This window comes from Larus michahellis, chromosome 3, assembly GCF_964199755.1.
Source record: "Larus michahellis chromosome 3, bLarMic1.1, whole genome shotgun sequence".
Taxonomy (NCBI): domain Eukaryota; kingdom Metazoa; phylum Chordata; class Aves; order Charadriiformes; family Laridae; genus Larus; species Larus michahellis.
Genome location: NC_133898.1, coordinates 89,384,250 through 89,397,783, shown reverse-complemented (window position 1 = coordinate 89,397,783; position 13,534 = coordinate 89,384,250).

Here is a 13,534-nt window from a genome sequence, read left to right as displayed (position 1 = left end):
TGCCTCTCGTCTGCATAATCCCTGCTAACTTTTGCCAGGGACAAGCATCTGACAAACAGCAGCTTCTGGAAACATGTAAAGAAAGAACCAAATGGAGACGGCAACAACCTTCAGGCCAGATCCTCAGCCAAGGCAGAGTTACCCCTAACAGACTGCTTAGGAATCTGACTTCCGGTGTCTGCTTATATTAAATCATTCAACACGAGAGAGAGAGAGATTTGGAGGAGACCTTTTCAATGCACAAGCCACCAGTGCACCATATGTTATTTAATAATTCCTAGATGCGATTTATTTTAAGCAGTAGCCATTCAGAACTCTGGGTTTCCTGTAGCCCAACTCATAATTTATGGTTAAGAGCTCTTCTCATTCCTGTTCTTCTTTGTACCCCACTACTACATTATAATCTTATACCACTGCAGCGTGTAACCCTGCAGTACCACCCCCTTTCCAAATTCAGCCACCTGCCTCAAAATAAAGAAAAAAGGAGTAAAGAAAAAAGCATAAAGATAAAAGGATCCCCATAGTGAATAAGAAAGGATAACAAATCAAAGATCCGAAGGATTGGTGAGGAAAGGCACCATATTTAGCATCTGGAGCTTTTTCACTAGGAATATTGTACTGGCAGATTCCTCTGTTGATCCCAGAGAGCTGCAGCTCTTGACGCAAGGTGAATGGAATCCAAGTAACTTACTTTCAATTAATAGGACTACAGAAGGTCATTACATTGAACTCTGCTGAGAAGTGAACCACATTAAGGCTTGAAAAAAGCTGCGTTTCTGACCCTCACATTCTGATCTTTAAGCTGGAAAGGTAAATCATCTGGGTAACTAACTTTTAAATAGTGCATGAAGTGGATTGCACATATTCTCTTTCAGTTTTGCTGGCAACAGGATTTGATGTAATTGAAGATATTAGAAGAGATATGTAAGGAAAATATGGAGAATAACTATGAAAATGAACAGCTCAAAGCTCTTTTGAGACCGAAATGTTTAAAAAACAGGGACATATTCTGACTCAGTGCAAATTTAAAGTCAGTGCACTCAACTTGGATTGATCCACATTTGCACTGGAGAGCATGAAGGAGATCAAAACCTGGAACCGGAGATCACTGCAGTAATCCATTGCAGACACAGGCAGGATGACTTCCCTCGTTACTGTGGGCACAAGCTTATCATCATGTGAAATCGATCATCTGCTCTATAAGAACGTCATCTGAGTTCTTTGGCCTCTCTCCTTACCTTCAGTGAGGAGCAATTTCTACAGAAGAAAAGCTAAAAAAGAAGAAAGGCAGCAAAGCCACCTGGTTAAAGAATACATATAACCTACAACTGAAGGATGCCTCTTTTACGTATCTCTATTGTTTCATTTTAAAGAGGAAATAGTTTAAGATTATTTTTTTTTAAATGGAGGTGTTTCTTTATTTCTTTTTATTTATTGAGATCACAAATATACAGTATTAAAATACATAGCACATTTGTCTTGTATATGCTTTTAATTGCATTATAACTATATTTAGTGGGTTTATATGTGTGTGTAGCTAACAAAGATCCAATTCTCAATGGTAACAAATGTGAAAAGAAAAACAAAAAACAAAACCAAACAAAGGCCAACTAATGCTAGTTCCAGAGAAAATTTGCAGGCTCTGAACCATCAGTTTTCCATTTCAGTTACTTGCACAGGGCTAGGTAAAGGCTATTTATTTTAGCATGGGATTCTTTTTTAATCGTTGTTTTTAAGTTTGGTATGGAGTGGAACGGCATATTTCATTGTCATTTTGTCTTAATGAAGGTGTGTTTCAGTTCTCCTCTGACTGCCTCCTCCTTCCGAAACACCTACACACATATTCACACACTCCTGAAAGAGGAAATCCTGCCTGAGTACTCAAGTCGTAATTCATCTCAAGAAAGGGGTGAGTGGTACTGAGAGTATTCTTTCACAAGAGGAAGAAAAACCTGATTAACATTTTAGAGAAATTATTATCCTTGTGTTTGTTGCAAGTTTAGGCAAAAGATTGTGAGCACCATATGACATTCAGGACATTGAGAGTCTAGAGCAGCCATCTCATGGAAATAATAGACACAAAAGCAGCAAAGGCTTGGCTGAGTTGTCTACACACAGCTGCTTACTCTAATTTGACATACCTCCATGTGGACACCTAAATCTAGGTGGCTTGATCTTGAATTTAATTTTACCCTTGCAGTTGTCTACAGGTGTGACAGATGCTTATTGTAGACACTTAGGCCACGATTCAGTTGTCTGTGATGACCACACATGGGATTTCTCAGGGTATCTGAGACGTCTGCACAGTAGTGACAGATATGACACAAAACCTGTGGGAGATTAGAGTCCTTCTGGGAGAGTAGCTGCAGGCATTCCAAATGGCACTGGATGCCTGTGTGTGGGCAACTGGACAACCTCCAACTCAGCTGCTCCACTGAGTCTCTCTGATGAAAAAGTATTTATTGTCTGAGTCAGTCACTTAATCTGATTTAGCCAATTCAATACTCCTCACAACTTCAAATTATACTAGGCCTTTGAACTCAAAGAATGGTGCCACCAGTCATAAAAATTATTAAGATCTAGACTCAGATCCAAATGTTTATGGCACCTGCATGTGTCCAGTCCAAGGTTTTGCTTCGGTCACGGAGAGAGGAAGCTGAGTCAGGTATAAATACTGGATCTGAACTGAGACTTTCCAAAGGGTAGATGAACTTCAGGTTTTGTTTCAGGTTTATTGTCGGTTTGATATCTTTTGTTCTGAAAATCAGTGGGTGGAGGCATTTGCACAAAGAGGCATGAACCGAAGGAGAATAACACAGCAAACACAGGGCATGTCTGCACTAGGTAACATACCGATGACATAGCACCTGCTGGCAAGCTCCGAGCTGTTGGACGCTAGGCAGATGCGCCAGCTTGCTCAAAGACAGTACAGAGGTCCTTGCACAACACTCCAGCATGTGAGGTAGACATGCCTTTTGGGGGAAAATTTTCAGCAGATATAAATAGCTTTTGTGAACGGCTGGTGAGTTTTGTATCCAAGGGATTTGGAGTTCTAAAATGTAAGTTTTAAAACAAAGAAATGGTAGGAGACACATTCTTTCTCTGCCTTTTGCTCTTTTTTTCTACATTGTGAGGTGAATATAAAGGGATATATACTCAGACAACTCAAGAAGAGTTTATAAGCAGAAATTCACATATTAATCTAGAAATATTTCCCTGCAAATCAGCTTTAGATTTGGAAATCTGGGAGTTAGATGGGTCATTACCTTGACATATAACCTGTAATTTCTCTGCTATTGTTTTAAATCTTGTATCTGTTACTTAAGGAAAACTCTTCCACTATGGTTTACTAAATGCATTGAAACATTTAACTTTTGTAAATATATATGCATTCTTTAAATGGGAAACTCTGGATTTTCACACGTGAAAACTGAATATTAGGCACCTAAATAAAAGGAAATGGCCTGTTTCAAAGGCATTAATTACCATAAACATGTTATATAGTAGATTAAAATTTAATTTATATTTGACATATTTGGCTTGGAATGTTATTTACTTCTTAACAGACACGATTTTTACACACACTTATATTGAAAATACATGGAAATAATTTTATTTAAAATCATAATTTACTATCAGAATGTATCAGTGTGTTAAAATCAAGACAGGCTATATCATTTTTTAGGCTATTGACGACAATTTTTGTGCAAAGGCTAATGTTGATGAAGGAAATTATTTATTCATTAGACATAACATTTTCTTACCCGCAATAGTTTATTCTGGCATTGGTTCTGCCAGTAGTGGTACACATGCAGAACTTACTTAAGACTGAGAAACTACCCACTGAAATATGTGCATGGAATTATTTCAGTTGAATTTCTGCTACTCTATTAATTTGGATGATACTACTCAGGGAAAACAAACAGCGTGATGACTGAAATCCACTTACCTTTTGTGTTAAGAAGTAGGATTTTTGACACATGCCTGGTAATACTTAATTTTGGCAAGGAATGTCAGCAAGGCAGATCTTGCTACGAAACAATTACTAGTCACTTCTTGTGGGAGAAGGGTAGGAGAGGTGATCCTTGGGAAATAAGTCTTAAGAAAAAAATACTATTCCCCTCAGTAAATGAAAAATTTTGGTAAGAAAAAGAGTATCAGGTGAATTCCATGCACACAATTTATAACATCACTTAGTATCATAGAATAGAGTCATAGAATCACCTAGGTTGCAAGGGACCTTTAAGACCATTGAGTTCAACCATAAACCTAACACTGCCAAAACCACCACTGAACCATGTCCCTAAGCACCACATCTACCTATCTTTTAGATACCTCCAGGGATGATAATTCCACTGCTTCCCTGGGCAGCCTATTCCAGTGTTTGATAACCATTTCAGTGAAGAAATTTTTCATAATATCCAATCTAAACCTCCCCTGGCACAATTTGAGGCCATTTGCTCTTGTTCTAATTTCCTGTTGCTTGGGAGAAGAGACCAATCCCTGCCTCTCTACATCCTCCTTTCAGGTAGTTGTAGTGATAAGGTCTCCCCTCAGCCTCCTTTTCTGCAGACTAAACAACCACAACTCCCTCAGCCACTCCTCATAAGATTTGTGCTCTAGACCCCTCACCAGCTTTGTTGCCCTTCTCTGGACATGCTTGATTGACCTTTAGTTTTCTTTCCTTTTCTACTAAGAGATGTAGTTTCCTTAATGTAGGATGACAACATTTTAAGACTTCAAAAATAAAAATATTAAGTCTCCTTTTAATAACATTTGCAATCATCAGCATAGGAGCAGCCTGTACCATGAATGAACTTCAAAAGTGGAAAACCAAAGTAGCTTAAATAGTACTAGTCTTTCTCTAATTTGTGCCAAGAGAACTGAGTTTAAATAAGGACTGTTATAAAGTATTAATAAATCAGGACAATACAAAATTAGGAATTTAATGTTAAATAACGAGGAGATTATTTCATGCTATTTATTTCTTTTTGTCAAGCTTTGGTTTTGCCCTCATCTTTTGAAACAGTTCCTAAAAGTAGTGTTCTGACCACCACTCTTAGTATCTGAAACAAAGTACTAACGAACATGATTAGTCAATATTGTGATGAAGTTCCTTTGACTTTAGTCATTACATGCAAAAAAAAGATGCAGACAAAGTGTTAAATCTGAGTCATGGTTTTAAATTTTACTAAATCTAGGTTTAACCAGGAATTTGTATTTTATCCTATTTTCTTGGCCAGAAAATTTGTTACAGGTGCAGACTGTGGCTCAGTAGGATTCTCCCTTCATTCAATTTTACAGGAGGTCTCTTAATTTATTCATAAATTTACCTTTACACAGTATCTTCCAGTGATAAAGCCACCTTTTTATCCATCGGAATGAAAAACACTTATTTACCTTGAAACAAAATATGACTTTGCCTTTTTGCTCTATAATCCCGAAATAAGTTTTGGTGTTTGGTGCTCTTCAATCTTATTCCACCTATACAAGACTCTAATTTATAAGGGGTTTCGTGATGTGCACAAAATAATGTTTTATTGACAATTAAGCATTTAAATTCATAGAATCATAGAATACCTGGTTGGAAGGGACCTCAAGGATCCTCTGGTCCAATCTTTCTTGTCAAAAGCACAGTCCAGGCAAGATGGCCCAGCACCCTGTCTACCTGAATCTTAAAAGTGTCCAATAATGGGGAATCCACCACTTCCCTGGGGAGATTATTCCAATGGCTGACTGTTCACATTGTGAAAAATTTTCCTCTTGTGTCCAATCAGAATGTCCCCAGCAGTAACTTGTACCCATTACCCCTCATCTTTTCTATATGAATCCTTGTAAAAAGGGAATCTCCATCTTCTTTGTAACCACTCTTTAAATACTGGAACAAGGTGATAAGGTCTCCCCTAAGCCTTCTTTTCTCATGGCTGAAAAAAACTAATTCTCTCAGCCTTTCCTCATACGGCAGCCTTCCCAGTCCTTTGATCAACTCTTTGGCCCTTCTGTGGACCCTCTCCAGCTTGTCCACATCTTTTTTGTATAGCAGGGACCAAAACTGAACACTGTATTCCAGGTGTGGCCTGCCAAGTGCTGAATTGAGTGGGAAAATTACTTCTTTATTTCTGCTGGTGATGCCCTTGTTGGTGCAACCCAGCACGCTGTTGGCTTTCTTTGCCGCAGCAGTACTCTGTTCGCTCATATTGAGCTTGCTGTCCCCCAGGTCCCTTTCCACAGAGCTGCACCCCAGCCAGGTACACCCCAGCCTGTGTTGCACTCATAGATTATGCTTTCCCAGCTGCAAGACCTTACGCTTGTCCTTGTTGAACTTCATAAGGTTCTTGTTAGTGTGCTCTTCCAGCCTATCCAGGTCTTCCTGCAGGGTGGTTCTCTCTTCCGAAGTGTCCACTTACCCACTCAGTTTGGTGTCATCAGCAAACTTTGTCAGGGTACATTTGATCGCATCATTCAGATCACTTATGATCACAAATTATTTTAAGATAAAAGATACCCACAGGCCAGTCTTAGTTGTTGTTACAGCTTGTTTCCCAAGATGATGTGACCTTTCTCTTCTTTTGAATGTTATGTATCTATTTGTTTAATAACACTAAATCCCTGCTACACTGCATTACAGAAACTTGAAGAATTAACATTGTCTCAATTCAGGTTTCTCTGGTGATATCAAAAAACTAAAAGATATAAAAGTATGTAAATTACCTAACATTGGATGTTCTGATTCTCAAAATTACTGCATTATCATGTCTTTAGTACTTATGGGCATCCCAAAAATCCAAAGAAAAACATGTTCCAGTGCAGTGTACTCTGTTTACTTCTTTATAACTTCATTCTTCTGTCCTATTTTTCCCATCTGTAAAAAAAGAATTATAAAATTCGTTTCATTTTAAAGCACTATCTATATGGCCCAGGAATTACATTAAACAGTAAATACTAACTTCAATAATTTTAACAAGTCATAATACCTTCCACACTTTCTTTACTTACTATTGCCAATTTTTCTTTTCCTTCTCAATTATATCAGTATTTTTATAACACTATCCAAGCGCTCTAAATTGCAGGTCTTATATACTAAATGGAGCAAGGTATTTGCAAAAAGTGAAGGCAGAGCAGGTGTTTAGTAACTTGAAAAATCAGACAGCCACAAGTGGGATGAGCAAAATCTTTATTATTCCCATTTTATGGACCAAAAGCTGAGGTCAAAAGGATTAAATTATTTGCTTAACATTCACAAAGTTTTGCTAAAAAAGCTGAAAAAAGGGATGTTCACAGCCACCTTTAAAGAACCAAACATCTTTGTTATCTTACTGACATGCCAAAGATATTTTCCAGGAACAGTCAAAACTTTCTCATTTCAGTAATTCTGCCTTAAAACAGAGGGAAGATTCCTCTTTTTATAAAGCACTAAAATTATCTATAATAAAATCCATATCAGACATCTTATATGAACCAGAGGACATGTTTTATTACTATTATTATTTTCTATAGCACACTGAGGAAAAATAAGAGAATAAAGAAAGAAACTGAGGCTACAGCCTGCTGAATAGGCAGTGCATTAATCCTACATAATCTCCCATTCAGTAGAGGATTTATACTGATTACACTGACAGAGATGCTGAATGGATATCATATAGAGTAAAGGAGGAAAAGAAGATACCAGAATAACATAGTAGAAACCTGAAGGAGATTTCATATGCACTGATCATGAGTTTACCACTCCCTCACTGCTTTCCTCCTGGCTAAATCTTGTTAGTAAATTAAATTGTATGAGGAATCATTCCCTGGCTTTGAAATCATACTAATATCCGGTCATTCACCCAGTTACTTCTCTGAAGTGACCCCTAGCATGCTTTTGTCCTCAGAGAAGCAGGACTATCAAACTATTTCCAGGTACCTTTCAGAAGTTAGCATGGGGTGGGGACAATTGCTAACAGGCAATTTGCATGCGGACAGTGATTATGACTTTGTAGTGTAATAAGACAGTGTTTAAGATATTGTTCTTACGTTTGCCTCACCGTGTCTGAAAGGAAATAGCAGTTTAACCATCAGATGTTAGAATGAGTGGTCAATGTGAGCTCATGATCAATTATTTTCAATGAAATATCTGTGAACACTGCATGTGGTAGCGTTAGTAAGGTGTCTGTATGTACTTAGTTGTTGAGTATTTCAGAGTACAGCTGAAAGACAGGGAAGCGAAAAACATCTGACCTTCTGAAAATCTTGGTACACCAAGCAGCCTCTTTTGGGGTCTAAAAACAATCATTTCTCTTGGCTTTACTCCTACTGTCCTTGGACCGTAATGTTAGCTGTTCTCTGGGTTAAACCAAAGACTGTTTTCCCATTAAGTCAGGACTCTTTAGTCTAGTCATTCCCTGGCTTCTACTAGTAGCAATGAATAAATTGAGTTACCATTTCCATGGAATCTCATGAATTCAATTCACTGTCCCTGTGGAAGAGGAAAAGATAATACAGTAGTTCTACATAAATGGCCCAAGACATTAGTTTAAAGACATTATTTCGTTTATTGGTACTCTGAGACTCCTTTATACTTACATACAATAATACAAGTCTGCAACTGTTATCAAATACTATTTGTCCCACTTTTCTGTGTGCATAAGCATCATTTCTCCTTTTGAAAAGAAAATACCTTCTTGGTTACCTTTATATTTACAAGCTTCTTAGTTTTTAATCTCATCTGGAAACAGGACCTTAATCCAGTTTAGTAGTGACAAGGATCCTGAGGGTTTAACTGAAACATTATAGAGAAAGGAAAGAAAGAAAGAAAGTAAGAAAAAATCTTAATCATAGAAGCATTTTTGTAGTAAATACTGAATCCTGACAAGTTCTAGCGGGATTTGTACATCCAATATCTCTATGTAGCATAAGCATAAGGGTTATATTCTACACATTCTGAAGGCATTAGCACCCGAAAAATTCCACTTTGATTTAAAGTGAAAATATTAGTTGGCCTATAGTAGGGTGACTGACCTAAATCAAATCTAATTGTATGCACTTAGAGCAGCTTGAGTCTAAATTATCTACGCTGTACTGCACCAAAAGGCACTAAAAAAAAAGGGTTTAGAAGCATTTAGTTTTACTCTCTCACATTTTAAATCTGCAATTTACATGTAAAGCTTTGCTGTGAATAATATCAGACAAATGAAGAATTAAGAGCAGGATGGAAAAGAATACTTGGTTTCTTGTGATTTTATATGGATAATTTTAAATTACTCTGAAACGTTACCACAGATGGTCTTCTGAAATGGCTAGTTGCTGTTTTGCTATACTCTTTTTATTTGCTGTTGTACTTGCTCTTTTATTGAGTAATAGCTCACAAGTGTGATAGGCAATTGACTGAATTGATTATTAGCATAGAACAGAGGTTTTTAACTCTAAAATGTTGTCACTAATGGGATAATATATGTTTATTTTTTACTTTTAAAGTTAGTGGGTTCATGTTCATGAAAAATACTGACACACATTAATATTTAAACAACCAAGACACTAAGATAATAATTAAGAAACTTTGTTGGCAAAGTACGATATGAAATAGGCTATTGGTGTGGCAGATTTCTAGTGGCTTTCAAAAGTCAGAAGCCCTGGAAGTAGGTAAGAATATCTGTAGCTGTACTTTCTGTCTCCTTCCTATCGTTCCTTTGCCTTTCCTTTTCATTTACTCTTTCACACATATACATTTATTTCTATATAACTTCTTCTTCAATGTATGATTAGATATTTTTTCTTTTAAGCACGTATATGGAGAGGCAAAGCTTTCAAATGTATACATAGATACATATAAGTGCACATGCATCCTTATTCATCTCTATTAATATTTTCATACATACACAAATCGAAACAAGGAGAGGAACTGAGGTCTTACTCCTCACTGGGAAATTTAAAGAATGTATTCATCTCCTCAGAAGTGACTTAAGGCCTTGCAGTCATCCCAAATAATAAATGTTCCCTCTAGTTTGAAGAAATCAAGAGAAGTTACTACACTCAGAATTAAAAAAAACATTATAATGAATCAGATAATGAAACTAAATAAAAAACATGATGACTCTTTTTAAATCTTAGCAATGTTGCAATAATGCAATGAGTTGTGTTTATTGCATAGCTGAATTAAAATAAAAACGTCCCTTTTGGTGGTTAAAATGGAAGTTTAGCTTCTTAAGAAAAAAAAGCATGTCATTTCTGAAGTTGAAGGAAGTGACAAGTTATGCTTATTGTTTTAAAGACAAGTGTTTCTGCCTAGAGAGGGTAGTAGATGTACCCATCAGCTTTCGTAATAATACCAATTGCATAACAGATTTGTTATTTAATTGAGAATATTTGATACATTGTATTAAAACCACAAAGCATGGTGTCAAAAAAAAGTATTTTGGAACATAATTATAGCTTTACCGACATTTGGAATTTTTAAAATGTGAAATCCAAGCTAATGCAGAACACCTACACACATCTTTTAATACATATTTTAAGTGTTAAAAAGGTGGTTGTGTGCTTTGTTCCAATGTTAGTTTCAGCTGAATTTATTTACAAAGTTCTTATTCTAGTTTCTTTTCCATCCCTGAATACAGTGGCAAAATCACTTAATAGGTGAAAAATATTTTCATTATGGTCTAGTAATGTAAGCAGGCATTTTAGGTGGCTTATGTGACTCTCCCGTCCAAAACAGAGAGACAGATTTTATTTCTATAGCCCTAGGCAAAACTGAAAGGAATGAAGGAGGACAGGTCCATAAGGCAACCAACATGGCTACAACAGATGAAACACCGTGATTTGGAAGCCTGTGCCTGTGTGCCTGGGCAAAGTCGAACAGGAGGAAGGCCAGCAGAGGTGGGAGGGAGTAAAGCTCCCACACCTCTGCCTGCTCAGCCCACTCCCTGCATGAGGAAATTTACTCCCTCCTTTCCTTTTCCATCTCTGGTTTACATAAGAGCATTGCAGGTAATTAACATAAGTCAGTTTAAAATGCATTTACTTAGGGTGATACAAATGCTGAGGCAGATCATCTCATTTTAGTCTAACTCTTTTAAGAATTAATTTTTATTTGGGTTAAGTTTGAGGAACCCATGGAACCTACAGAAGTCTTATGTTAGACAAGCACAAACACCTACCCCTGCTGGAAAAGGTTATGTGTAGACATCACCTTGTTTCTTACTGAAAGCAGTTAAGATAAATTATGGGATCCAAAAATGGTAATCAATTGTCTGCTCATGATTACTTTCTCATAGAAGCAATAGATCACAAGTGTCTAACTCTGTTTGCATGAGGCATTTAAATTATGTAGTGAGACTGAGGCCATACTGAATACCATGACTACCATGATATCATTAATAATCATTCGCGCTGTGGTTAGGAATGACAGGATTGCCAAGAAAAGTAGTTAAGCAAATAGCATTATTTGTTGGCCTGTAAAGTAATCGGATAACTTCTCAGGATTTTTAAGTAATCCATTAATGTAAGCCATTGCTTAACAGTTATTTGACTCCATGTTAACCATCATTTAATTTCTTCACAACACTTAAAAGGGCGGGGAGTGCAATGCTGCCTTGGTGCCAAATGTCAGTCACTGTATATTTTAATCAGTACCTTTTACACTCTAGCACCAACCATAATAAACAGACTCAGTCACCTACCTGCACAGCCACCTTTTAGAAACCGAAAATCAGAATGCCATTTTTGCAGATCCTTCATATGTTAATTTACCCGTATACGTGTACATGTGTCCATACATACACATATGTATTTATGTACATGCATTTTTGAAAGCTCTGTTTCCATATCTCTGCACTATGGAGAAATGGAGAAGGTATCTAACATGTATTAAGGAAGCTTCCAAGTTGGGGAAGAGAGAAAGAGTGGAAAAGGGAAAAAGAAGTTAAAGTGTATGGTGGAAAGATAAATACGAAGTGATGAGAATAGGAAAGGATAAAGAGATACGCCACAGTACATATGACTTCTTAGGTTCTCAGCAATCCTGAAGCCAGACTTTCACTTCAATCAGCCTGCATAACTGAAGGAATCACTTCATACTGATAGCTTTTATTCAGACCAAGCCTGTTCAGCATCTTAGACTCAGTAAAATATCTGCCTTGCATCCACATTATTGTTTATAAGCAGCATTTTGTTGGGAAGCAGCAATGATTTACAAAAGGCTTTACTTTTTTTCTTAGAACTTTCTTAAGATCCTTTGCATTCTTTCTTTCAACAGGCTTCAATATGGAGAGCTGGTAGAGAAGGATTATCATAGTTTAACAAAGTGAAAATCTAATTGAATCATTAACTGGCCATTCAGATTCAAATATCTTCCTCTCATTTGCACCCTTGTTTATACTTCTGCTTTGCTCCTGCACGTATCTCTCTATTTTGCCTTGTTTGTAAAACTCCTTAGATTGTAGCTCTACCCTAAAGAGGTCATGTGAAAATGCACATCAAAACGCGAGTGAAAGTCAAGGCTTTCTATGTTATTAGTCATACGGTTTTTTTTCCAGTAAGACTTTTGCTCTTAGTGATTGAAGACACACCAAAAAAAGTGCTTAAGATTTTACAACTCTATTAATTTATACAACTTTTTGCTTCATACAGTTCTCCACTTCCCATGAATAATGTACATCGTTGAACAAAATGTATGATTAAAAACAATATTCATATGAATCAAACAAATAATGATTATGATTTTGCAAATTAAAAATGTTCCCTTTCAGTGTACATTAAGTTCTTGCTTATTATCTACCTTGGTTGTTGCAGTGATAAATTGCAGAACGGTTTTCTCTTTTCATTCCAAATCATCCCTTAACAACAGCAATAAAAAAAATAATAATAAAAAAGATTTATATATACAGTTAAGGGATCTTATTGGTAGAGTTCTAACATGTTTCTGCAATGGTCTGACAACAATTTTTGTTTCAAGTTTCAGATCTCTTGTCTAAATACCCTGTTAAATCTCCCACTGTGAGATTTTTTAGTGCCTAAAACCAAGTCAACCTAGTATATTAGTCAACATACAGATTAAAGAGTAGGTTCTATGATTCTCAGATTTGAGATGCAAACTTATGTAGACTTTTTTCGCTATGGTCAAGTGCTATTTTGGATTTGAAAGTGAAAATAAACTTTGGTTCTTTAATGTGACAATGGCTGGATGAATTAACAGCTGGTCAAATTTCAAGGGCAATATTAACTCTACTTTTATGAAATATGATAATGTACTTAGGGTTAGCAGCAAACATCAGTCTGGGGTCAATATGTGTATGAACATACATGCAAAGGCAGAAACTACAGTGCAGTTCCTTTCAGAAATGCAGCATGATTTTCTTCCAGGAGTCATCAACATTACTGGAAAAGTAAATATTGATTGTATCTTTGTATTTGCCTACATGCAGAATGCATTTATATGTCTTTTCAATTTTACTTTCTTAACTTGCTCTGTCATTCGTACGTGAAAGAGACAGAAACTGTAGACGTAAGAAGGTTGATGCCAGAACAGCGTATCCATTCACACATAGGTGTGCATATTTTAATC